At 44.8% G+C, this 26,670-nt stretch overlaps 1 protein-coding gene and 1 non-coding gene across 2 annotated transcripts in view; one reads left to right on the forward strand and one right to left on the reverse strand.

The window, feature by feature from the left end:
* Positions 1 to 26,670, reverse strand: part of Cdh13 (cadherin 13) — a 1,029,145-nt gene that overhangs the window by 878,592 nt on the left and 123,883 nt on the right. The gene's annotated exons all lie outside the window — the stretch shown is intronic.
* Positions 10,125 to 10,231, forward strand: LOC127672223 (U6 spliceosomal RNA). Its single transcript, XR_007974881.1, has one exon. It is a non-coding gene; the product is annotated as a U6 spliceosomal RNA (small nuclear RNA).

Raw genomic sequence — 26,670 nt, forward strand, 5'->3', positions numbered from 1 at the left:
AAGAAGAAGAAGAAGAAGAAGAAGAAGAAGAAGAAGAAGAAGAAGAAGAAGAAGAAGAAGAAGAAGTGAGGAAGAAGAGGAGGAAGAGGAGAAGGAAGAAGAGGAGGAAGAATGTTCTTAGTTAGAAATCCATGGGCAGTTTTGCTGATTTTCAGATTTCTGGAAGAAAATGAATCTCAATCTAAACAGCAGGTGCCTTTAATCAACGTGTGATTTCCTGTGCACAAACACGGGACCAGGCCCTGCTTTCCGCTCCTGGCTGTGTGACCCTATGGAAGCTCTGCCCGGTTCCTGGCCTGCCTTGCTCTCCTTTATCCAATCAGGGCAATAATACTCCTATTTCTTAGGTTAAGTGTGGGGACTGAGTTGATGAACATTTATGCCTACTATACAGTAAGAACCAAATAAACCACCTATACGCTGGTTTTCATAGATTTATACGATTAGAGGAGACCAACAAGGCACAATCGTTTGTACACAAGGGCTCAGGTCACTTCTATTGTTGCTGTTCTACGGTTATTGCCATTGCATTGGCCCTCTGCAGTGGTAACTTCTTTCAAATAATGTAATGTGGTAAATGAGGTGTTTGTTCAGACTCCGGAACATGCACTCTGCTGTTTCATCTATCCCAAGTTTCATTTTACTTTGTTTTGACACTGTGATGTGTACCAATAGATTGGACACGTCTGCCTGTATACACAGACAAAATGAAGAAGCAGAATCAGTCATTTTAAAAAGCACAGACTCTGTGCCCGGGGGGATTCCACACACAGGCATCCACCTTGGCCAGCCAGAGATCAGCTGCAACACAGCACAGCCTTGGCAGCCAGATGATGGGGCCCATTTTGTCATGTGAGACAAAGGAACATTTTTATTTTAAAAAATAAGTGATTGTATTTTATTTTATAGACCTATCCATTCTAGATAAGCGTCATCATGGACCACTGGAAATCCTGACTCCTCGAGTGGGCTTGCCCGGCTAGTTTGCTCACCAGTGGCAGACTGGGCAGCTGAGTGTCTATGGCTCTTGTCCACCTCCCCTGAAGATGACTGCTTCCCAATTTCGAGTCACAAAGATGTGCTGCAAGCAAGCCTGGGCAAAGGTATTCTCAAAAGGGATGTTTATATCTTTTCAATGATGTATGGCAATTTTGTCTTACATATTGTAAACTGCCTATGATGCTTTTTGAGATTAAAAAAAAAAAACAATAACAACAAACCAAGAGCTGGGTGTGGTACTGCACACTTGTGACCCTAATCAGGAACTTGATTTAAGGATAGCTTGGGCTACACAGAGAAGCTTGATTTCAAACAAACACAACAACAGCAGCAACAACAACACCCTCTTTCCTTCATTTCTTTCAGCTACTAGAACAGTACTCCTTGAATTCTTAGTTTTCTCAAAGGAAGGGAAGAACTTGTCCTCAACTAGGAATCTGTGGCAGGTTCTACTGGCTTTCAAATTGGTAGAATAGAATGCAAGATCATAAGCAGACACATCTTAAGCAAGATGGTACACATCATTGAAATGAAGAGTGTGATTAATTAGTAATTTACAATGAGTGATTTACCTTGGGCCTCCCCCACTGCTAGAACTGCCTGCTGTGGACATCAGGTGCACATCTGCCTCCTGCGTAGTGATGAGGGTTCATAGAAGCTCGGGCTGAAAGGGGATCTGACTTCATTGCAACCTGTGTCTTAAAGAGCCAGTTTTTAGTAAACAGCTTTGAGGTCAAGAAAGGATCAGGCCAACGGAGGAAACAGGAGAACCTGTGCTGTCCAAGCGTGTTCTCTCTCCTCCCCTCCTTTGCTCTTCCCTCCCCTCTTTGTGAGTCAGCTGTAAGTCTGTATACCTTGGCGCACGCCATTTTGGCCTCACCTCAATAGCAGAGTCACCCATCTTCCTACTTCCCTATTGTTCCTTGCCAGCCCCTCAGTCAGTCCCCCATGTCTGCCCTGGAGTCTGAGGCAGCCTCCTTACAATGGCTTTACGAAGTAGAAGAGACTCTTCCCAAGTACAGGTGACAGACTATTTGTCCTTTGACTCCTAAGTGGTCAGTGACTGCCTTTTCTTTTAGTGGCTACCCAGGCACAGTCTCAACCCATAGACACTGTTTCAGTCTCAGCCAGGACACATCTCCTTTTATAAGCCTTTTTATAAGACTCTGTAGCTCAGCCATGTGTGTCTAACACCAGCCCTTGGAGATCTAAGGTTCAAACTTTTCTTCTCAAGGTCTTTCCACTTGCTGGTCTCAAGTCTTAAAATGGCCCCTGCCACACTGCCTGCCTGGGTGAGTCTGTCTCATCTGGATGGACATCCCCAGATGGCTTGTTACTCCTGTCCAGAAGCTTTTCCTGCTTCCCCTTGCCCTAGAGACAGTCAGGAGCTCCCAGTGTCCTGCAGTCTCCACTACAGGAAGCACTGAAACTGTAATTAATTTTACAATGAGCCATTATCATCACTTCTTTCCCTTGACTCCAACTGTAGAAAGAAGGACAATGGATGTGTTAACAACAGCTGCATCCTCAATCCTAAGACAATGAAAGGTTCACAGCAGGTTCTTCATAAACAAGGGGCTTACAAGAGACTGCTCCTCTCTTCCTGGGCTGGCCTACATGACTGGACTACATTTTCCAATAGCCCTCACAAGCAGATGTGGCCATGTGAGCAAGGGACCAAGGGGCAGAGAATATGTAGGCCATAAGCAGGTAAAGACCACATACATCTGTGCTACATGCACCTCCATGGTATTTCTGTGTCCTGGCTAGGCAGGAGGACGCTGTCCTGAGTCACTTGGAAAGCCAAGTATTGAACCCACCCAGAAGCCTGTTTTCCTGAGTGATTTTTAGAAGCAAACATCTGGGCATATTCAGCTTCCCAGAACTGTTGCATGGGCAGGATATGAAGAACTGTTAAGGCACTGAAACGCTGGGAGCCTTTTTATTGTTGGGATTGGCTTCCCAGACCTGATGCATTGGGATTTAAATCAGGCATTGGACATGACAGAAAAATGTGTCTTCCCATTATGTCCCTGCATATTGCATAAACATCCAGCAGTTCCTCTGTGGGTTTCTGATATTTTGATAACATAATATCAAAATATATATATATATATATTTTTCTCTATTTGATTCTTCCCTTCACCATCTCAATGAGCAATTATGAACATAGTGTGTGGAGGAGACCCCTACTGCTTTCTAAGACCAGTGTTGTGGTTTTGGGGATGGGGGAAGTTGGGCACACAACTGGACTACAACAATCTTCAGGGGCAGGTGTGATCATGTGACAAAGAGATGCGGCAGCTATAGGCCCCCTGCGAGCAGCCACAGATCCCGAGCTTGAGTTCCTTTGTAAGCTGTCTGTGACTGTCTCTTAGAGTCTCTTCTAGATGTTGACTGAAGGAGCAGCAAGTCCTGGCATGTAAGAATCTCTGGGTTGTGAGGGAAGGTTGCCCAAGGCAACTGAGGAGGTCAGGGAGCCTTAATAGGCAAGCAAATCCCTTTATTCCTTAAGAGAGAGAGAGAGAGAGACAGAGAGAGACAGAGACACAGAGAGAGAAACTGAAGGGGGGGGAAGAATGTGCAATTGAGGAGGTCAGGGAGTTTCACCAGCTCAACAATTCTCTTTAGTTCAGTTCTGAGAGAGAGAGAGAGAGAGAGAGAGAGAGACAGAGAGAGAGAGAGAGAGACAGAGACACAGAGACACAGGGAGACACAGACAAACAGACAGAGAGAGAAACAGAGAGAAAAGTGTGCTGATAACACTTTAGGTAAAAAAAAATTCTTTTTGTCCCTGGGAATTTTATTCTTTTATTCAGTAGTCTTAGGACTGGGGAACGTCCTAGAGCTGCCTCTCTGTGCCTTCATGGTCTGAGCTCTTGATTTCAAGGTGTGAGAAAGACAGGCTCACTCCATGACGTCAGCTTTGCTTACCAAGTTCATCTAGCTGAGTTAATGAGAGACGAAGTAGCCCCTTAACACCCTCGCTGAGCCTAATCAGCCAGCTGGCTGGAGCTGCAAGGCCCAGTCATTATCCCCACCCCCACCCCCACCCCTGCCCCTAGAGGATGTCTGCTCACCAAGCTGGATGCCTTTGGCCCTAAAGAGACAGCCCAGAGCATGCCCTGCCTCAGAGGCATTCTCCCATGCTCCTGAAGCCTGCCCCTCGGGCAGGAAATGCACTTGTATGCCAACTGCGGTTTCAGAAGAGAACATTTACTCTCACTGAGCCACACCTGTTGTCCACAAGCTCTCGTTTCCAATCTATTTAATCTCCGCGGAGGGCGGAGACCTGTGTGGCTCTCTGGCACTTTTGGCAATGTTGGGCTCACGGCACCTGGGAAAGCTACAAAGTCTCTGCTCTTGTTGGGAGGTGGTGTTGGCCCCAGTAACAGCTGCTGTGCTCCAAAAGAGACCCAGAGGCTTCTGGGAAAGGAATTTGCGCAGTGCAGAGCTGAAAGCCAGGAACAGGGGCTTGAAAAAGCAGTTTGCTCTTCCTGGACCCCTGCAGACACCAGCAACAGGAAGCAGGCACTCTAGGGGTAGGACTGCTTCCGGGTCCAGGGTGTTAGTATGCATAGAGGAAGCGCCTATGCTGATGGAATCTGCATGTGTATTGACATGCCCCCTCAGATATTCATTTTACATTCATTTACATGTTTACCTGTCCATTTGGTTATTCCATTTCATTTATTTCATGCAGAGCCTAGGTTATTTGGATGGTTCTCTGAAGCTGCTTCTGGGTATCTTTATCTGCCCAGAACCTCAATATTCCCCAGTATTGTCTGTGGTCACCCCAGTCCATATGTAGAGAGTTCTCACAAATGACACATCTACACACTTGTGGGCACCTAGCTCCTGGACTTCCGTGTTCTGCTCAGCTTCAGGCTGTCAGATTTCCCTTTCCTAAGTGGCCACTCCTTTACCGTCTATGGCGTAGATGCTTTCTGCCTGCTCACAGTGAGGTCTCCTCTCTGCTTCTCAACCACTCTGCATAGTCTCTATACTCGCAATCAGCTCTCGGCACTGGCTTCCCACTCTGCCTGTGGTTTCTGTATATGACCTTAAGTCCTCAAGCAGTATAACCATGCCCTGTATATTTCTTTGTCACCTAGGCCTAAAGTGTGCCTGATTTGTATGAAAGGTGTGTGCTTCTGTGACGGAATATAATGGGTTTATAGGAGAATGGATATGCGAATGGTTGAATAGAAAGAAGCAAATGAAAAAGTGAAGCAATACATGGCTGGATGCATAGACTGGGAAAGAAAGAAAGAAGAAAGAAAGAAAGAAAGAAAGAAAGAAAGAAAGAAAGAAAGAAAGAAAGAAAGAAAGAAAGATAGGAAGGAAGGTAGGAAGAAAGGAAGGAAGAGAAAGAAAAAGAAAGAAAGGAAGGAAGGAAGGAAGAAAGAGAGAGAGAGGGAGAGGGAGGGAGGGAGGAAGGAAGGAAGGAAAGAAAGACAGACAAATGATCCTCACCCCATATACAACATATAGATAGATAGAGAGAGAGATACATACATACATACATACACAGAAACATAGATAGACAAATCCTCCCCATATACAACATTCAGATAGATGATAGATAGATAGATAGATAGATAGATAGATGATAGATATAGATAGATAGATGATAGATACATACATACATAGAAACATAGATAGACAAATCCTCCCTATATACAACATTTAGATAGGTAGATAGATAGATAGATAGATAGATAGATAGATAGACAGAAGATCCAGATGAATAGACTGACAGATACAAAGATGGTATATTGTGTAGGTAGATTGTTAAGAGGGATGGGAGGGTGGTAGGATGGATGGATGGTCAGTGGGCAGGTAGAATGTGACTAGATGGAAAGAGAAGTAGATGAATGGGCACCTCGATGCAAAGATAGATGCGCCGTGGGTGCGCAGGTATGGTTGCATAACAACCCCAGCTGTCAGGGTGACAAAGCATGTGTCAACCATAGAGGTTACGTCCATTAAGACAACATCTAGCCTGGCAAGATGAGGCAGTGAGTGTGATACAGGGACTTCTGCCAAGCCTGAGGGCCTCAGGTTGATCCCTGGAACCTACGTGGTGAAGGGGAGAATTAACTTCTGCACCTTGTCCTGTGATCTCCATGCATGTGCTGTGCCACACACATTTACATACATTTACATACACATACCAAAGAAGTAAATGGAGGAAGGAGGGAAGGATGGGGGGGTAGTAGTAGTAGTAGATGAAGAAGGAGGAGGAGGAGGAGAAGCACTACCACCACCACCACCACTACCACCACCACCACCACCACCACCACCACCACCACCACCACCGCCGCCGCCTGCTAATCCAGTCAGTAAGCCTATAAACCTTGAGCCACCAATAGGCCACTTGGTGGTCAGGACTCAGTAGCCTCCAGCCCCAGAACTAGAGGAGTGTGGCGGATACTGAGATTTCAGGCTCTAGGTCAATAGGTGCAGTGTCTCCAGGTGGATACCCTCTGGCCATGCCTTAGCAGTGATCAAACCCCCTTCCTAAGAGTTTTTAAAGCATCGTCTCTGAATATTGCTCCATGTATTCCTTCTTCTTTGAAACGAACCCAGCAGCAAGCTACAGGGGATGCACTTAAAACAGAAATGGACACAAAGGAAAATATGAAAGTCAAGTCCGAGGCTGCCTGCCTGCCCAGCAAGCGGCACAAAACAACCTCTTTGGGCAGTAAGAAGAGAGGTCAGAGTCCCCAGAGTCCCCATGCCTGACCTCCTTCCAAGGCCACCAGGTTTTCCTCAAATTGGCAGAAAATAGAGCTCTGGCCTCAGTCAGCTACTGCCAACTGTAGGACAGAACATAACCATTGCTTTTATGTTGGGTTGTTACATTTTTGACTACTACCAACTGTATTATTTTATTATATTACTATATATGCCTTTGCTTCCTCAAAAATAACAATAGAATAATAAACCAGTTTGGGTAAGAAAAGTTGTCAGTTTGGTTAAAGTCCGTCCAGTTGTTGTTGTTGTTGTTGTTGTTGTTGTCGTCCTCCTCCTCCTCCACCTCCTCCTCCCCCTCCTCCTCCTCCTCCTCATTATTATTAAAATTAAATGAGGGCACTAATCATGCCAGTTATGATTTTTACTAAGTCATTTCTGATGTAAGTTTATTAAACCATGAATTTTCTCTTGAGCTAAACTAATGACCACTATTAGGTTCGAGTCTCTATTTTAGATGATCAAAATATTCGGCAGAATATGATGAAAATTATAGATAGTGATAATTACAAAATGTCGGCATCACCTGGAATCAATTAGTCATATGTCAGCTCGGTCGCAGAGGAAGAGCCGCTTGGAGATGCGCAGAAGGCAGCCACATGAGCTGCTGTCATTTATCCTTCAGGGACTGTCAGGACTGGATATTTATATTCCTTGCTACCCAGGAGTCATTTTGAGCCTGCCTGCCATCCCCTTTATCAGAGAGCAAGAGAAGGATCGTCAAAGAGCCACACCTTCCCCTCCTGTAAGGCCCTGACCCTCTAATGAATTTTTGAAGGCAGGTATAGCTTTCAAATAAACTCTGACAGGGCCACTTATAGTCTACAGGGGATGGAGTTCCTTTTAAAAATATGGCACTGGCCTGTCCTAATTTCTAATCCTGCAAGCAAGGGGGCAGAGGTTTGGTGTAGTATAATCAGGCATTTTTCTTGATATTACATCACAAGTTTCAAGCCCTGAAGGTATTCATGCACACCTGAAACCCATGGATTTGCTCTTTGTACTGAAGAGCAGAGACAACATCCCCTAAAACTGTGATATGTAGGTATAGGTGTATTTGACTTTTTGAGGACTAGTTGATATGGGAGGAGGGGGGCTCTCACAAAGGAACTGGATGACAAAAAATAATAAAAGATGTTATCTTCTCCCATGGCCACCTTCTGTCACCGTCTGGTAGGGAAGAGACTTGGGGGAACACACTCTTATATGCACACATGCAGGAATACACACATACATACACATATAAACATACAAACATACATATACATACACATATAAACATACAAACATACATATACAAACATATATACATATACAAACATACATACACATACAAACATGCATACACATACAAACATGCATGCACATACAAACATACACACATGCACATACATACATACATACACATACAAACATGCATGCACATACAAACATGCATACAAACCTTCATACACATACAAACATACACACATACAAACATACATACACACCCTTGTGGATGTGCACACATGCACACATGCCACTCCCAGAACTGTATTCTGATCCACGACCTAACAAACAGTTCAGCTGTGGCAGGACAGTGTGTGGGAACACACAGTACAGCTGCCTTAGAGCGGAGCACATATGCAGTGTAGTTCTTTCTGACCTTCCTTGGCCTCTTCAGCCCTGACCTTGGAGTGAGCCACCACCATTCTGCGCCAGGTCCTATTGCCTGCTTCCTAATCTGTTCTACATCCTTCCAGTCCCGAGGGAAGAAGAATACTGTCTGCAGGACACCAACCAGGCCATTGTTCCCACTGTGCAACCCTGACATCAGTTGTCCTCGCTGTTACTCAAGAATCCCCCCAGGACTGTCTCCTGGGTTCTTAGTTCCATGAGAGCAGACTGTCTGTCACCTGCTGACTGAGTGACCTTAGACATGTGTTTGTCTGAGCCTAAGCATCTTTATAAAATTGGGGAGAGAGAACCTCTCTTTAAGGGACTGAATTTTCCGAGTGCTTAGTACAATATAAATGCCATTTCAGAGTCAACCACAATGAATGACGGTTTCAGACTCCTGGGAAGGCAGGCGTCCTAGAGAACTGGCTGCTGCCTCTCCTCTGAAGGGCTGATGATGGGAGCCTCATTTTCTTCCAACCCTTTCTAATTCTGGATTCAGGATTCTCCTCCCCTCTTAGGAATTCTGACCATTTTCTTCTCTTTCTGGGATCCAAGCCCTTCCATCTGAGATGGATCGATACATATAGCAACCTCCAGGGCTCGCTCCTGATCACTCTCTTCTCAGGCTTACATTTGTGTTGGAAAACTTTACAAGCATAGGAGCAAGGCTATTTCAGCTCCTGGGGCTCAGGCATGCAAGTGTGGACGGAGGCGGTGCCGGTGCCTGTGCTGGCTTCCTTCTATCTGCGTATATCTGGGGTGAACACACTGCAGGGGCTAGGGATATGGGTAAATAATATTTTTTAAAAAAGCATACTAAACACGCATGAGGATCATAGACTCAGGATCATAGAACCTATGTAAAAGTTGGATACATGTGGGGACCTCCTGTAACCACAGCACTCAGGAGGCAGAGACAGGAATCCCCAGAGCAAACGGACTCAATGCTGCGAACGATCCTTCCTTGGATGATCTGTGAACAATGTATACCCTCATCTCCCATGGCAAACCAAAGCATAATTCTACCAGTTCACCCTGAGGACCAGAGTGTCTTTCAGCTTGCTTACTTACAGTGAATGGGTAAGGCATTGCTGCAGAAGCCTGGGTAATTTCAAACAATCCACAATGGTAAATATTTACCCAGCATGGATGATGGTTTCTTCATAGGAATGTAGTTGGAGCTCCCCTACCCCAAAACATCCCTTAGGATCCCCCCCACCCCCGCAGGAGACATTCAATTAAAACAGATTTGTATACAGAAGTCTGGGGGGAGGGGTTGTCCTGTGAATGTCCCTGACTCTTCTGACTCTTCTTTCTGGGAAGAATGCCTCAGTCTGCAGGCCCTACTGAGATAGATTCCTGAAGGTAGGCACAGCTGATTTTATGAAGAGTGGACAGTTGGCCTGGGAGAATGGTACTTCATAGAATTAAACTAGCTGGACTTGGGTTTAAGAAGGAACCTTGCTTCAATAAGTATAGTGGAAAACAATCTATAAGGACACATCCCTATACCCACACACAGGCACATACATGATGCATCCCTACATATGTGCAAACCCATGCTTAAGAGAACCTGGGTATACACCACACAAAATACACATACAAACCTCATGTTATACAGGTTGAGAACCACCTATGTATAGCAATGCCATAATTTAACCTAGTGCTTTATATGCTATCACAAAGACAACTTTAAAATAGAAAATCTAGTGCTCGCTTCTGCAGCACATATATTAAAATTGGAACAATACAGAGGAGATTAACATGGCCTCTGCACAAGGATGACATGCAAATTCATGAAACATTCCATATTTTAGACTCCAGGACCCAACAGGAATGATTTTAGCCAAAATACCCAACAGAGGGGAGATAGAACCTCTAGAGACCACCTCCAGCAGATAGGCACAGCCCCCAGTTGAGGGATGGGGCCACCCACCCATCTCAATATTTTTAACCCAGAATTGTTCCTTATCCAAAGGAAAGACAGGGACGAAAAATGGAACAGAGACTGAAGGAAAGGCCATCCGGGGACCACCCCACCTAGTGATCCATCCCATCTGCAGACACCAAACCCTGACACTGTTGCTGATGCCAAGAAGTGCTTGCTAACAGGAGCCTGGTATGGCTGCTCCCTGAGAGGTCCTACCAGTACCCAACCAATACAGATGCAGATACTCACAGCCAACCAATGAACTCAGCCTAGGGACCCCAAGGAAAAAGCTAGGGGAAGGACTGAAGGAGCTGATGGGGGTGTAACCCCATAGGAAGAACAGTATCAACTAACCAGACCACCCAGGGCTCCCAGGGACTAAATCACCAACCAAAGAGTACACAAGGAGGGACTCATGGCTCCAGCTACACATGTAGCAGAGGATGGCCTTATCTGACATCAATGGGAGGGGAGATCATTGGACTCTTGATGCCCAATGTAGGGGGACACTAGAGTGGTGAGGCAGGAGTGGGTGGAGAACTCTCATAGAGGCAAAGGGGAAGGGGGACGAAGGGGGTGGGATGGAGGGTTTGTGGAGGGGAAACAGGGAAGGCAATATCATTTAAAATGTAAATGGATAACGTGATTATTAATAAAATAAAATAGAAAATCTAAGAGTTGAAATGAAGGGGAAGGCGTGGCACTAACTCAAGGAGACACATGGCACCTGCCGGATGATAATGACGTACAAAGGAAGTGAAGAGGGGAAGAAAGTGCCACAAGCTGTGACCGTCGCTCAGCAGGCATGAAAGAAAACATCTATGAAAAGTGAGAGTGTTCTGATTAACATTGTTTCCTTTTTAATCACTGAGATTAACTTGTATTGCTATTTCGCCTACATCATAAAAGAAGCGGTGACATTTAGCATGAAGGTAAATTAAATGAGCATATTCAATGTATTATGCTACACGGGATAGGGGTGACACGCAGTTCTTAAATATCTGTAGCAGGCGTTCTCAGAAAAACGAGGGCTTTGGAAAAGGTCCAAGTTCAAATTGACTAGCTTTGGAAACAATCAGTAGGAGATAAGATGCCTTCTGTGCAGCCAGAGCTCATAAGTTATGGTAATCTCTCATCTTAACTAAAGGAGGAGGAGGGAAATGCACAGAGATACAGAGATAGAAGGAGAGCATCTGGAGGGAGGAGCACAGAGATACAGAGAGGGAGAGCATCTCGAGGGGGTTTTAAAGAGATGCTTCCAGCTACAAGGTAGTACATAGACATAAAGCGTCCCATGCCAGGTGCATGGATTCTAACAAAAGCCCATATTTGTACAGAGCATCAACAGAAGCCTCAAAGGAATGCCTCCTCCATGTTCAACCTAGGAAGAAGGTTAGATTCATCATCAGGGTCAAGGAAAGTGTATTCAAAGCAAGCAATATAAACACGAAGACTTCTAGACCAGGAAAACTTGACTCTGCCCTAGGTTTTTCAAACCTGCACACCTTTGTTTTAGGAAGAGGGTTACCAGGGTAGATAAGAATTGTCAAGACAGACAAGATTTTATTTGGGAGAGATCTCTCTACTCTACATACATAACTTGATTTACTTGATGTTGGCTTTATATCAAAGCAGCTCTGGGTACTTAGATAGGCAGCATCTGGCTCTCAGTGATATCCACCTCCCCAGGTGATTGGTGTCCTAGTCCTCCCTATCATGAAGTTGGATCAAGATTTAGTGACTTGCTTCAAAGGAACTGAACATGGTCTTTCATGATGAGGTAACAAGAGGGCAGAGCTCTGGAGTTGCTGGCACCCAGCCATCACTCCTCCACCATTTGCCTCCATGAGGTAAGCTGCCCTCTGGGGAAGACCACAGAACAAGAGTCTGGGGGATTTCCTTATCCAACAGCCAAGCAGGAACCAAAGCGTACAGTGCCATAGCCTCAGAAGACAAACTCCTCCCCACATCTTCATGGGTATATTCAGAAACTAACCTACTAGACTTGGGTATGAAGCTTGGGGTCCAAGGTAACTTTGATGCTAGCCTTAGGTATATCCAGAGTCTTGATACCCAGATAGCCTGGATAGTTTTCATGTAAACAATTATGTTTGAGGATAATTTGTTACATGCCAATAGTTAACTGGTACAAACAAACATATATATCATAGTGCACAATTTGCAGAATGAGAACACATGTTGTATCTACTGGAGGATTCCACTCAAATCTATCCATGGCAGCTTGAGATGTATGTATAACTCTGTGAGATGCCCTTCTATGAGGTGCCCTTTATAGCCCTTATATATGATGCAAGGTTGTACAATATTAAAGTTCTGTGAATGTGTCTACTCTACATTCTGAGTCCTTGTGAGACTTGCACTTAATCGTCTATAATATCTTCTGGCCCACAGAGGGCGTCACCTCCTTGACTCTCAGTTCCCCTCCCTGTAAAATAGAATTAAAAGTCCCAACCTCCCCCCCCCCTTTTCTTGCAAAGGTAAACAGGATGCTATGAAAGTCAGTATCTGACACGCAGCAGAAGCTAGCCAGGAACTCCTCAGTTTTGGTTTGGGGTAAAGTGTGCCTGGTTTGAACTGTGACCTCCTACCTTGTCTCTACAAGGAGACAAGGGGAACAGAGCCACTGCCAAGCAGCCCAACATTTTAGTACAGCAGTTTCCCCAACAGCGTTTGATTACACCCTAAAGGACCAGGTTTTCCATTTGGAAAGCAACCCTATCCCATCATCAACCCATCATGGTGAATAAAAACAAAACCAGACAGGACCATGGTTTAAACTCCCTTATTCAGCTGGAACCAGTGCTCCCCAAACACTCGGGTGACGGCACTGAGATTCTAATTTGAAAAGAAGGCTCATTCGCAGGCTGCTTGCACAGTTACACTAGCTGCCAGTGGGTCCAGCTGGCCCCTTCGAGGATGCCACTTACCACAAGCGGAGCCACAGACTGGGAGAGTCACACTAAGTCTGAATACTTCAGACCAGTCTAGGACCTCTACTCAATGAGCATCCCAGACAGTATGCATTCCAGGAGTCAGCCTCAAAGGACTATGGTCTCACATGTCATTTCTTTTCTTCTAGTTTTGTCCACTGACAAAAGCAGAACTCTGTTCTTGTCCAAACAAGAGTGAAGAGACACACAGACTCAAGGACCTGTCCTCCCATATGCACCTATTGGCTATTACTTGAAGAGCCAACTTTGTGCCTAGCCATATGCTTGGAGTTTCTTGGCGTTCTGGAAGACAATGATGCATATATATACTTAAGATTGATAGCCAAGAGGCCAGACTACCCAGGTTTCCCTTCGTTTCATTACCGATTTGCCAGTGAAAGGTCCTAAGCTGTTGCTTCATCTTGCCTGGGAGGGGGGATAACAGAGCTTCCCTCTCATAGCACTTGGCTTCACAGATGAGAAGGGCCAGCATGTTTTAACAAACCACTCTTCTTACTAAGGGTTCAGCCAGTGCCAGCCATTTACCCTAGCCATGGCTTATGGGGTAGTGGTAACTCTACTCCATCTCGCCAACGAGGAACATGCAAGGCAGAGAGAAGTGGTTTTTCCAGTTCACACAGCTGAAGCACTACAGAAGTAGGCATTGCATCCATGTGTGACTAAATCGGAAGCTGTAGTCACTATGTTATAAGGCCCTGTTGCCTTTTTGTCAGATGGTTCCCAAGCATTCTGACTGCTTCCCATGCTGTGGCAACTACAGGCAGTTGTATGGGACTCATCCATGTGTCACGGTTGAGGAATCTGGGACTTAGAGTGGTGCTGAAAATCATGACTGGGAGGAGACTAGCACACAGGCATCCCCTTCTATCACCTCATCGCATTGCCTTTGAGAAGGTGGGCGTGTCTGGGACCTTCCAGTAGGCACTGCATCTGTGTCTCAGTCTTACTTTTGGGTGTTGGTACCGTGACCCATTTCATATGTCCAGTAGTTAATTACCAAGAGCACAGCACTCTTTCTCCAACAGTAGACATGATGGCTCTGTCTGTCATGGCTGAGAAGGGCAGCCTGGCAAGACGAATGAGCCCAGGCATACCAGATCCTGGCTCAGTAGCCAACTCATGACAACAACGGTTACACACCAGAGTCGCTTCCAAGCTCCGTGTTGTGTGTTCTCCTCATTGCACCCCGACTTCGTGGGTTTCCCGACTGACACACGCAGGGAACATGCAGTGACCTCCCACCCCCACCAAAAGAGCTTAATACAGGATGATGGTGACAGTCAGGTCACATGAGAGAAAAACTATATGGGAGGGATGGCCCAGAAATCAGCTCAAGGTAAATGCTGCTGAATAGAAAATAAATTCACCTTGTTCTGAAGGTGAATGTAACCTCAATGAGTGCCCTCTCTGCGCCATGTAGACTGCTAAGATCTGAACCATAGACTCATCATGTCTCCCAAAGACTTATGAAACAGGTACTTTAAGTATCCACAATGCACAGACAGGAGAGCCAGGGCCCGTGGAGGTGGGACAGCTGTGCTAAAACTGTACGGATAGATATAAAGGGAAGAAGTGTGTATTGCCAGAACCCACACTTGACCACTCACCACGCCAGAGCCTCTCCCGGGGCCAGATAATTAGACAAACGACAAAAAGGTATTCTAGTGAAACAGCGTGAGCGAGTCACTGTGCATGAGCTGAAGAGATATCCACACATGAGTTAGGAAGAGAGACTGCAATGGCCGCAAAACTCGGCAAGTTCTGGAATCACCCAGGGGACAAGTCTCTGGGCACAGCTGTGGGGAATATGTAGATTCGATTAATAGATATGGGGAGACCCGCCCCAACTATCGATGGCTCTAGATCATGGGCTGGGCCCCTCTTCTGAATAAAAAAGGAAAGGAGGAGCCCCCAGCACCAGCATTCATCTCCGCTTCCTGCCTGTGGATGGAGGGTCACCAGCTGCCTCGTGGCCCCGCTGCCTTGCTTTCCCCACTATGATGGCTGCACCTTCAAACTGAGAATTAAACTTTTCCTTCCTTAAGGAGTTGCTGGGGATTTGGGGGGGAGGGGCAGCTTTTGTCCCAATGGCCAGAAAAGAAGCAATCACAATAAGCAAACATTTTATATTCGTTTTACCTCAGCTGAGTGAAATAATCCATTCCGAGCTCTAAGGACGGCAGGCCTACAGTAGATCCCCCCAAGTGTGGATAGTACTGAACGCTCTGTGCTGCACATTTCCTGGACACATCATCCATCTTTGCTAAAAGTTTCATTTGTAAGCGAGGCAGAGTAAGTGGTGGTAAACAGAGCAGTGTGGGAAGCAGGGTTGATTGTGAGCAAATGAAACCACTAATAAGTAGCCCAAATACTCTTCATGATGGTAGAGGCAATACACGCCTATGGATCTATGTACCTAGAGGGAAACCTAGAATGTATTGAAAAACAGTGAGTTCTGAAAATACCCTTGACCATGAGAGTGCCTTAAACACAGAGCTGGAACGGCCTGGTGCTTAAAGGGGACTTCTCAGTGTACCTCTGATAACGCAGGGTCATGATCTTCCATTATCAACCCAGCAGTGCTTTCTGTGATGCTAAAATGGAGCTGTGGGAGAAGAGTGTAGCCATTGTGGCGGACTTCCTGATGTTTTATCTATCATGCTGATCGTCAAGGTGGGAAAACTAGAGAGACAAAATGGGAAGTTGTCTAAAGCAGGGCTCTGGTGGCCAAGAAAGACAATGAAGAGAAAGAGGGGCATTCGCTTCTAGAACTACGAAGCACTGACTCAGCCTGACTGTAAGTATTTCTGCTGGCTTAGCCTATCTAGCCTCCTCTGCCTCTGCCTCCTTGCTTCGGTCCATCTGGAGCTGATTCTGGGAGATGAAGATAGCCATCTCAGAGCTGCATTCTCTGCACCAAGCCACTAATTCTTGATTCCCATACCCCTTTTGTATCATTTGTTGATAACCCTCTGGAGAAAACCTTAGAAATAGGGACCAGGAAAGTATGCTGACATAATTATTATGAGCTTGGCCTCTGTAGTTAGACTTAATGATTTCAAAGGTCAACTCTGTAACTATGGTGTTGAACTGATTTCACTACCAAAGTCTTAGCGTCATCATCTGTCAAGGGGGGGTGATGGAGATGGTAATTGTTCTAGTTTTTTTTTTCTGTCTGAGGGCATCAGATCTCTTTTACAGATGGTTGTGAACCACCATGTGATTGCTGGGATTTGAACTCGGGACCTCCAGAAGAGCAGTCAGAGCTCTTAACCACTGAGCCATCTCTCTAGCAGTGATTGTTCTAGTTTCATTTCTACTACTACGATAAAATATCCTGATGAAAATCAACTTTGAGGAGGAAGAGGTTCATTTCAGTTTAAGAATCCAGTCTATAGTTTATTGTATTAGTTTATTTATTTATTTATAGTTTATTAGATTAGTATATAATAGTTTATTATTATTTATAGATTATTATGAGAAAGCCAAGGCAAGAACTTGAAACAACTCCTCACATCACATCCACTGTTGAGGGTACAGAGAAATGGACGCACGTATACTTACTTTGCCCCTTGCTCTATTTTTTTCACTCTAGTTTTACACAGCCCAGGATCCCCTGACTAGTGAGTGATGCCACTCACAGTGGACTGGGCCTTCCAATAATTGGGAAGTTTAAGACAATCCCCTTCAGAGATGCTCACAGGCCAACATAAACACACAGTCTCTTATTGAGACTCTCTTTCCAAGTAACTCTAGGTTGTATCAAGTTGGCAATTAGTGCTAACCACCACAATGGTGGTGACAATGACAGCAATGAGATCTCCTTCCTATGAATCCTAGGAAGATGAGCCATTGCTGCACACATACCACCACATATCTTCAATAGTCTGGTTGTGCTAGCATCTCCGTTGTCCCTGGGTTTGTCTGTTGAGCAGTGCTCACATCCAGACAGCTCAAGTTCAAGTACCCTGACCTAGACTCCAGAAGTCTATTCATTTCCCCAGTTTCCCATCCTTTGACACCTATCTAGCCTGTGCAAATGTCCAAGTGTAGAATGCACGTTGTTTCACAGGCATTGTAGACTGGAGGAGAAGCAAACACTGCCTAGCTCTAGCTGCATCCCATCACCCTGAATCTCTCTGACATTTTTCTGAATACAGACTCCCAGTGTGCTATTGTTCCTAGAAGCCAGCACCTGCAATAGCAGGCTAGTAAATATTTAACAACCATTCCTGCTTAGTGAGAGGAAGTCCTAGTTTGGAACACCGGCCGATTTCTTCCCTACCATGGTTTATTCAAGCTACCCATGTCAGGTCATCTAGCTCACAAAAGTTCCTATGTAACATGCAGTTCTGACAAACTATTACTACCAAAACAAACCAAGGGCATCTGGGTTTCTCTACTATAAGCCAATACTGTATTAGCCAAGACTGCCTAGCTTGGCTTTGCTTGTAGTTAAGGAGTTCAGGAGTTTCTAGGATGTTCCTCTACTCCAACAGCCCTGATGCCAAAACTGGTGAGTTCAAAGGTATAGGTAGTCATGTTCCTTGGTGGGTTCAGTGCTTGGTAGCAAAATGGATTAATAGCACCCTTTCTAAAAGTCATGAGCTAACCTTTACTTTATCATCAACAGCATTGGATCTGATGTCAGTCTGATATACCCTTCCTAAGAAAAGACTCCTGATCTCAGAAAGACATGCAAACACAGCCCATGTTAACACACCCTGTAGATGCTCGCTGATTAATGCACAGCCCATGTCAGAACATGGCTCTCTACATAATCATTGTGTTATGCATTTTAATTAATAAACCCAACAAACACACAGAGTATCTTTGTGATAACTTGAAAGGCAACTCCATCCTTACAGAAAGACACATAATAATAGGTACATTTTCCGGGGCTGGCATTTGTTAAATGTCTGTGGCTGTTAAAATGTATGTAAGAAATTATAAAGCTTGAGACTGTTTATGAACAAATGTGACTTTCCTTAAAATCACAACTTAATCTCTTTTAAATATACAGAGGGAAAAAAACCATCTGAAACACTGGAAATAAATCTGCTACAGTAAGGGAGTATTTAACTAAAATATACATATCTAAGAGAGGAGCTGTAATGAGGTAATTGGGAAGTGACTGGGTGAAAGTCATGGAGTGACAGCTGTCTCTGGATAGCAATAACACCACACAGCACAGCTAGTGCATATGGAATCATATAGGCAGAGCTTATGATGGTTTTAAAGCAGCATCAAGAATATATGATTGGCGGCATATCAAACAATATAAAAATAAAATCAACAATTCAACGATTGCTGTACAAGGAAGATTCAGATGAGCTGAGGGAAACTTCTCACACTGAACACTCTTGGGATCTGGCCCTTGAGTGATTTTCTTTCTTTCCACTTTAAAACACTTAAAAACATTTAAATAAAAAAGGTTTTTAATGTGTTGATGTTTTTGTATATATATATATATATATATATATATATATATACACCATGTGCTTATCTAGTGCCCACAGAACCCAAAAGATAGTGTTGCTATACCTTGGGAATGAAGTTACGAATAGTTGTGAGCTTATATCTGGGTGCTTGGAATTGAACCTGGGCCCTCTGGAAGTGTTTTTCACCACTGAGCCATCTATTCAGCCCCTGTCTTAGTCACTGAGCTATTGCTGTGAAGAGACACCATGCCCAAGGTAACTCTTAGAAAGCATTAAGTTGGGGACTTGCTTATAGTTTCCAGTCTATTATCATCATGGAGGGAAACATGAGAGCACACATAGGATCTGAGAGCTACATACTGGTCCAAAGGCAGAGACAGAGACAGACACAGACAGACTGAAAGACAGAGGAGAGAGAGGGGGGAGAGAGAAAGGGAGAGGGAGAGGGAGGGAGAAGGAGAGAGACAGACAGACAAACAGACAAGCAGAGACTGGACCTGGCATGGACTTTTGAAATTTCAAAGTGCACTCCAGTGACACACTTCCTCAAACAAGGCCACACATTTCCTAATCCTTCTAATTTTTCAAATAGTTCTTGTCTTTAGTGATTACACATTCAAATATATGAGCTTACTGTCCACTCTTACTCAAACCACCATAGCCTCTCTTTTCTTTGTTCCAGTTTCTAATGAAGCAAGGAAAACCACTATTATAATAAAAACCCATTCTGACTAATCAATTGAATTATAACAGTACAGTATGCATAAGTACCTGCATGTACATAAGCCTGTCTGTGTGTGTGCGTGCGTGCGCGCACGCGCGCACGCGCACACACACACACACACACACACACAAATAAAAGACAAAGGAGACCACTACTATTCTGGCTGTCCTCTTGCACTGTTTGCTAAGTCTGTCTGCTAAGGAAGGCTAAAGTCACAGCTGTGTCAAGGATGAGTAGCGTTCAACCCCCAGAAAAATTTGACTCATATGAGAATGGTCCAAGCCGCAGTGATGCTTCAGCTGACACTCCAGCCCCAGCAAAATTAGCTGGGGACAGCAGCTGGGCACCGAGCTGTACAATTCCAAAGCCGGAGGATTCAGAACTCAGCTTACGAAAACCCAATTCAGTCTTCCTTGCTGTTTACACCATGCATTCAAGGGCTTGCCAAATCTCACCTTGGAAATCACATTTCTTTTCTGACCAAGGCTGTCACATTCCTTGGGTCTCTGCCCATTGTTCCCAACTGAATCTGGCTTTCTAATTGCAGTGCGTTCTGGGAACTGTGTTCTTGATGATGACTGGACAAGGCCACTCTATGAAAACCCACTGATGCATCAACTAGTACGACTGTGTGTTTTGCATGAGCGACTCTGATGGATAAACATGAAGGATCAAATAGGGCACCACAGAACACACTGCTCTTCTGCTGCTGGGCCACCTTCTATCACAGGAAAGAACACCACATTTACATAGAACAATATCCACTCACTTTCTGGGTAGCAGTGGTGTTCGTGGTAGATTTCAATAGCCATGATTGCTGGGTGTGTATCTAAGGACAAAACCACAGGATTTTCCTCTCATTCAGAATGTAGATTTAATATCTAAATATAGGGGTTGGAGATGAGGCTCACTGGTTAAGGGGACTTGTTACCCTTTCTTACAGGGCACCTGAGTTCAGTCTCTAGCATGCATTTCTGGAATCTCAGGGCTGTCTAGACTCAAGCCCTGGGAGGTTCAGTGCTCTTGTCTGGCCTCCCTGAGTGCTCACACATATATGGCATATATGTAAATACACACATAAATATAGTAAAGATATATATGAAAGATATATATACTAAAGAGATATAATAAAGAATATGCATATATAAACACAATATCAAAGCAAAATATAAGTAATATAGGAAGAGAAAGTCCAAGGAGAGGGGGATGGGGACAAAGAGAGGAAAAATACTGTGCGTGTCTTCTTACAAACGCGGTTACATATTACAGAGCCTGTGTATATAACACATGTGGATACATGTACACATTCTGGGGAAGGAAGAGGACCAGGAGGAGGGGGTGTGACGAAGACAGGCTATACCACTGCCACTTCCCAGACACTGTCTGCAAAGAGAGGTTCTGTTTAGCATCAATAAAGGACCAGATACCGTCCCCTTCCTGCTCTTTGCCTAATGCAGAGGGCAGGATGCCTTTTTATCGTACCATCTCCTAACACATGAGCATACAGTATCTACAAACCTGCCATCTGGCTCTTTCTTTCCCTGATGAGGCCCTTTGCATCTCCTCAGTATAATTAGCATTGCGAGGCAACTTGTCAATATTCTTTTCTGCACGACATCAAATCAGTTTAAGGATAGCTGCAACTTTGATGATGTATTTGTTGCAGTGTGCTTTCAGGCTCTGGTGAGGGATAATTACCAAGGAGATTATTACATGGTGTCGGGTTAATTAAATATGATAAAGCCATTTGCCTGTGACATGATGGGCCTGTTTCAATCTAAATGGTGTAAAATGGTCAGGCTCGTTGAAGGCAACATGGTGACCCTATAAAAGCTTACACCTAGCCAAAACAGATTCCTGCTAATGCCGTTTCAGTGGCTGGTGCTCTACTTCGATTTTATAGGCTGTCTTGCAAGATGTCATTACAAGGATCACTCATGGCCATTTGTGCGCAGCCCATCGCAGAAAGCAAGGGGGTAGTCGAGACCTCCTTTGAGTTGTGAGAAGTAAAATTCTGAAGTTGTGGAAAGGAGCAGCTGCCATCCACTGGGCTCAGTTAGGCTCCATCGCAACTAGAAGTCTTGTTGGCTCCAGGAGGTAGGAAACAGTGAGAGGCCAGAGGGCATGGGAAGATGGCTCAGTCACTAAAGGCTTACAAGCATGACAGCCCAAGAAAATGTATGCGTGGTGCTCATGTGTGCACTTGTGGCACCAGTCACAGTGGGGTGGAGGGTGGAGATGGGTGGAGCTCCAGATCCGAATGGACAGCAAATCTAGCCTTCTTGCCAAAGTCCCAAAACAATGAGATCTACTCTCAAACAAAAGTAGAAAGGCATCTGAGGTTGTCTTTTCATCACACACACATAGCATCCTACAGCAAACATGTACTCATACATGTAACCCACAACAAACATGTATACACACATGTACACACATATATGCATACACATGCATGTGCATGTGGCACACACACACACATCACCATCATCACCATCAGACATGCCCTTTGTCCATCCATATTTCCCACCTCCAAGTGACATGTTGTTGGGTATAAGCAGCATTAGGCCAGAGGTCTGATGGACAGGCCTCCCTTTTACTGGGGAGTTTGAAGAGGGGATAAGGAACAATATTGGATGACATGTTGTCAAGTTATCTTCTAAATATCTATGGACATATCCATAAATTAGCACTGCTCTCAACTTTGGTCAGAGAAGGTTCTTTTTGCAGGGTAGTGGATAGTGCAGAGCGTTGTTGGCTGGTCAGAGTGCTGAGAATCTTGGACTACTAAGAATAAAACATCTATGTCACCACACACACAGACACACACACACACACACACACACAGAGAGAGAGAGAGAGAGAGAGAGAGAAAGAGAGAGAGAGACCCTGTTTAGAGAACATCAAAGAAAAGGCAGAATAATCAGAGAATGGGGAAGATTAATACACAGTGCCACCTTCTGGACACGGTGTGGCTGTTCCACTCGTGAACCCCCGGCAGGTGTGGTGGCCTTGCACAAGACCTACACAAGATCAAGCCAGTCATTCCCTTCTGGACTTAGATAGGCTCCTGATGCCCCACCCCCACCCGAGGAGTCAAAAGAAGTTGCTGGCTGCTGGGTACACAGAAACAATTTTTCTCTCCAGGGTGTGTGTGGCTGCTAGTAGGTTGCCCATGCTCCAGTGCCCTGGGTGACCTCTTGCCACAGTCGGGACAGGCACCATTCACTGGACTTAGTGGGCCGTAAAGGGAAATAAACACAGGCATCCAAACAACAGCATCCTTCTGAAGACATAAGAAGCACCCTCCACCATGAACATCAGTGGATGCTGTCACGCCATGGGTGGAAATAATACACAGTAAAGCTCCCACTCTCTGGGTAGCCAAGTTGACAAGCAGACCTGTTGCCAAGGCAGAAATGATCAATTCAGTCAAATACCCAGTAAGTCTGGTCTCAAAATATCAATAAAACTAATTGCTGCAATGACGGTCCAGGTGAGAGTCACCACTGGCAATTAACAATATCTATCCACGCTTCCCATAAGGGGATCGCAGGAAGAAGCAACTGAATAAACAAACACCTTATGAAATGCTCTCCCTGTCAATAGAGAGGCACTGACTCACTCTTTGGTCTAGAAAAAGAGACATATTACTGCATGGAAGGGTGCCACTTCCCTCAGCCATGAGATATATCTGTGGGGGTTTTTTGGTATGTTTGTTTTGTTTTGTTTTTACTTTTAGGGTCCTTACATCCAGGAAGGACTGTTCTCCACAGCTTCCCTCTCTTAGAGGCCTTTGCTCTCCTGAGCTGCCAGCTTCAACCTCTCTCATTTCGTCATTCTTCACTGATTCGGTACCCATCACCAACCCCTCTCCCTCAGACCTCACAGAAGAACCAGTCACCACAGACAAAACCCCGATGTGTAGAAATCGATCGAGCACCCAAAGCAGAGAGAATGTAGGCAGACACAGCCAAGATGGTCCACAAGGCCTGACCCCTGAAGGAAGGGCGGGGCTTAATCCACAGCTGGAGAGGAGAGAACAGTAAGGATGTATGAAGCGGGTGCCCTAATCGAGGGAGGCAGAAGGGGCAGGCATGGAGGGCACATACAGTTCTGGGATAGGGAGTCCGACATCAATCAGACCAAGGCCTGTATAAATCAAACACAACAAAAGTTTTCAACTCAGAAGAATTACTGGGTCTGCGATATGGGTGAAATCTACATATATCATGGGATGCTGGAGCTTCTCCATGAAAGGCCTGTGTGCCATGTGGTGACAGGGTGGCAAATTCTCAAGGAAAGTATGAGGGGCTACTTTGGGCATCAAGGAATAGAATAAACTGAGATCGGTTCTATTTAGAGGAGTCTACAACTCAACAGGGGCCTGGGCTCAGTGTGTTTGTGTGTGTGTGTGTGTGTGTGTGAGAGAGAGAGAGAGAGAAAGAGAGAGAGAGAGAGAGAGAGAGAGAGAGAGACAGAGACAGAGACAGAGAGACAGAGAGAGACAGAGAATGAGTGTGTGTGTGCTCAGAGAATTCAGTTAAGATTCATACATGTCATTGTATATAAAGCTCATATCACAAAAGAAAAATATTTAGGTATTCCTGTCTACCTAACAATAGGCATGGAGGGTTACTTAGAAGCAAAGAGGCAGAAGCTTGCAATTTTGAAATGCGCCATGCTAAGGCCATGGCGGACAGAGATATGGTGGAGCAGGGAGACCTGAGCATTGCAGGTTGAGTCTAACTGGTGGATGCATAAATGCACCGTGCGAAAACTAACTTGCCCTGGGTGTGAAACATAAAATGTTGTGCTTTTAAAACTGTATTACGCATGAATGGGCTGTGTTACTTTATCTTTACTGTGATAAATACCTGGAAAAAAAACTTAGGAGAGGTTGGGGCTGGAGAGATAGCTCAGCAGTTGAATGTTTTCTGCTCTTGCAGAGGATCCGAGTTCAGTTTCCAAGCCCCAAGTTGGGCAGCTTACAACCACCAGTATTTCTAAGGGGAGATGATGGCATCTTCTGGTCTCCACAAATATCTAAGCCTAGGCACATGCATGCGCATGCACACACACACAGACACACAAACACACACACACAATGCACACAAGTGCTCTCTCACACACACATGCATGCACGTACATACTCTCACAAATATACACACACATGCATGCGTGCACACTCTCTCTCACACACACATACACATACACACACATGCTCTCTCTCACATACAACACAAATGAAAATAAAGCAAATCTTTAAGAGTGTATTTTTTTAAAGGAGAAAAGAAAGGTTTGCTTGGGTTGTGGTTTAGAAGATATAGTCCGTCACGACAGGCAAGCGCAGTCAAGTCATTCTTCTGTAGTGGGGATGTGTAATGGAGGCCTCTCATTTGAAGACTAGACTAAGAAGCAGAGAAAAACCAGAACCAGAAGTGGGTGTCACCTTCGAGGCTCAGCCCCTAGTGACCTACCTTCATCAGCTACAGTCCACATCAGAGGGTCCAAAGACTCCTAAAACAGCCAGTCAGGGACCAAGTGTTCAAATACATGGCCCTGGTGGGAAACATTTTATATCCAGACCAAAACATTTTACTTTTATAGACAAAAGACATCTCATATTTTGCACAGGAAAATTCTAAGGAGGAATGGGATGAGATTTTTGTCATATGTATTAGAAGAAATCAGAGAGTGGCAGACAGGGAAGGTGACAGATGAGGTGACTGTCATTACTATGTGTTGGCCACTGCCGTGCCTTAAACATTACACAATATGCTACTTAACCCTGTGAAAGTGGTCCTACCCTGAGGCAGGTTAACTGGTTATTAGTAGACCCTGGCTTCCCATGGTATCATTTGCTTCCAAGTCAACTATAGTCTGAAATATTAAATAGAGAATTCCAGACATACCACAATTCATATTTTGAAATAATACATATTATTTAATACATATTATTTTTTTTATTTAAAATTGTATGTAAATGAGGTTAGGGGCTGGAGATCTGCACATGGGTGCAGCATCCTTGAAGGCCAGAAGATGGCATCAGATTCTTTGGAGCTGGAGTTAGAAGTGATTTGAGCCACCTGATGTAGATGCTGGGAACTGAATCCCAGTCCTCCAACAAGAACAGCAAGTGCTCTTAACCACTGAGCTATCTCTCCAGCCCTTTACACAACTTTCATTGTGGTGTTATAACTGCTCCACTTTATTATTAGTGACTGTTGAACTCACACTGTGTCTAATTCATAAATAACATGTATCATATATCTATATTATGGGTTTCAAGCTACCCACGGCTTCAGAAAAGGCTCTACTGTCCTGGCAGACGTGGAATTTGAGCTTGGGGCTGGCTGATCAGCAGATGGCATCTTCGTTCATTGCCACAACTTTCTGCTGGTGGACTTGGCAATGCACCATGTCCCTGAGAGCCTGGTTGCTCGTCTTTTGTCTTCAGAGTTGAGGGGAGAGTTTCAATCCTTGAAAACAGCCTGGACCTGGCACTAATTTAGCTTTAGATTTATGGGATTTTTTTTTCAAATTATTCTCCATGGACCATGACTTAAATTCCACAATTATTCCTTGACACTTCAGACAGAGTGACACTATACAGCTCAGGTGCCCCAAAATGCTGGCCTCTCCACAGGACACTAACTGTAATGGTGGGCTGGTGGTAGCTAGTGGCCTGTGGTAGTAGGGAAAGTGTTTTCTGGCAGCCAGTTTGGGGGACTGCTTTAACTCTTCAGTTTGTCATAGAGACACCTTGTCAAAGTCTGGATATATCCTGTGAAGCTGGGGCATTAGCATCACACAGACCATGGGGTCCTGATGCATGAACTCTAACTGGTGACCTCATGAGAAGCTACTGACATCATGTGGAAATCTCTGCTCTCCCATAATGGGGATAATTCTGTCGGATTCTCCAGCAGTTCTGAGGAGAAAGCAAAGCTGGGGAATGCGCAGGCTTGGGCCCATGTAGAGGCTAGATGCAGTTTTATTTCTGTCTTACTCCTTTCCCCTGGTGCACAGGAAGAAATGGCAGTCAAAGAGCTGGACCATGAAATATCCTTCAGAGGTAATGTTTAACACCGAGGATTAGCAATTACCTCCCTAAGAATGCCTTTCCATGGAGAAGCTCGCCGTATAAAAATTATACACTTACAAAGGCAATTATTCTTCTCTATGCCA

The sequence above is a fragment of the Apodemus sylvaticus genome, chromosome 21 (assembly GCF_947179515.1).
Source record: "Apodemus sylvaticus chromosome 21, mApoSyl1.1, whole genome shotgun sequence".
Classification (NCBI taxonomy): domain Eukaryota; kingdom Metazoa; phylum Chordata; class Mammalia; order Rodentia; family Muridae; genus Apodemus; species Apodemus sylvaticus.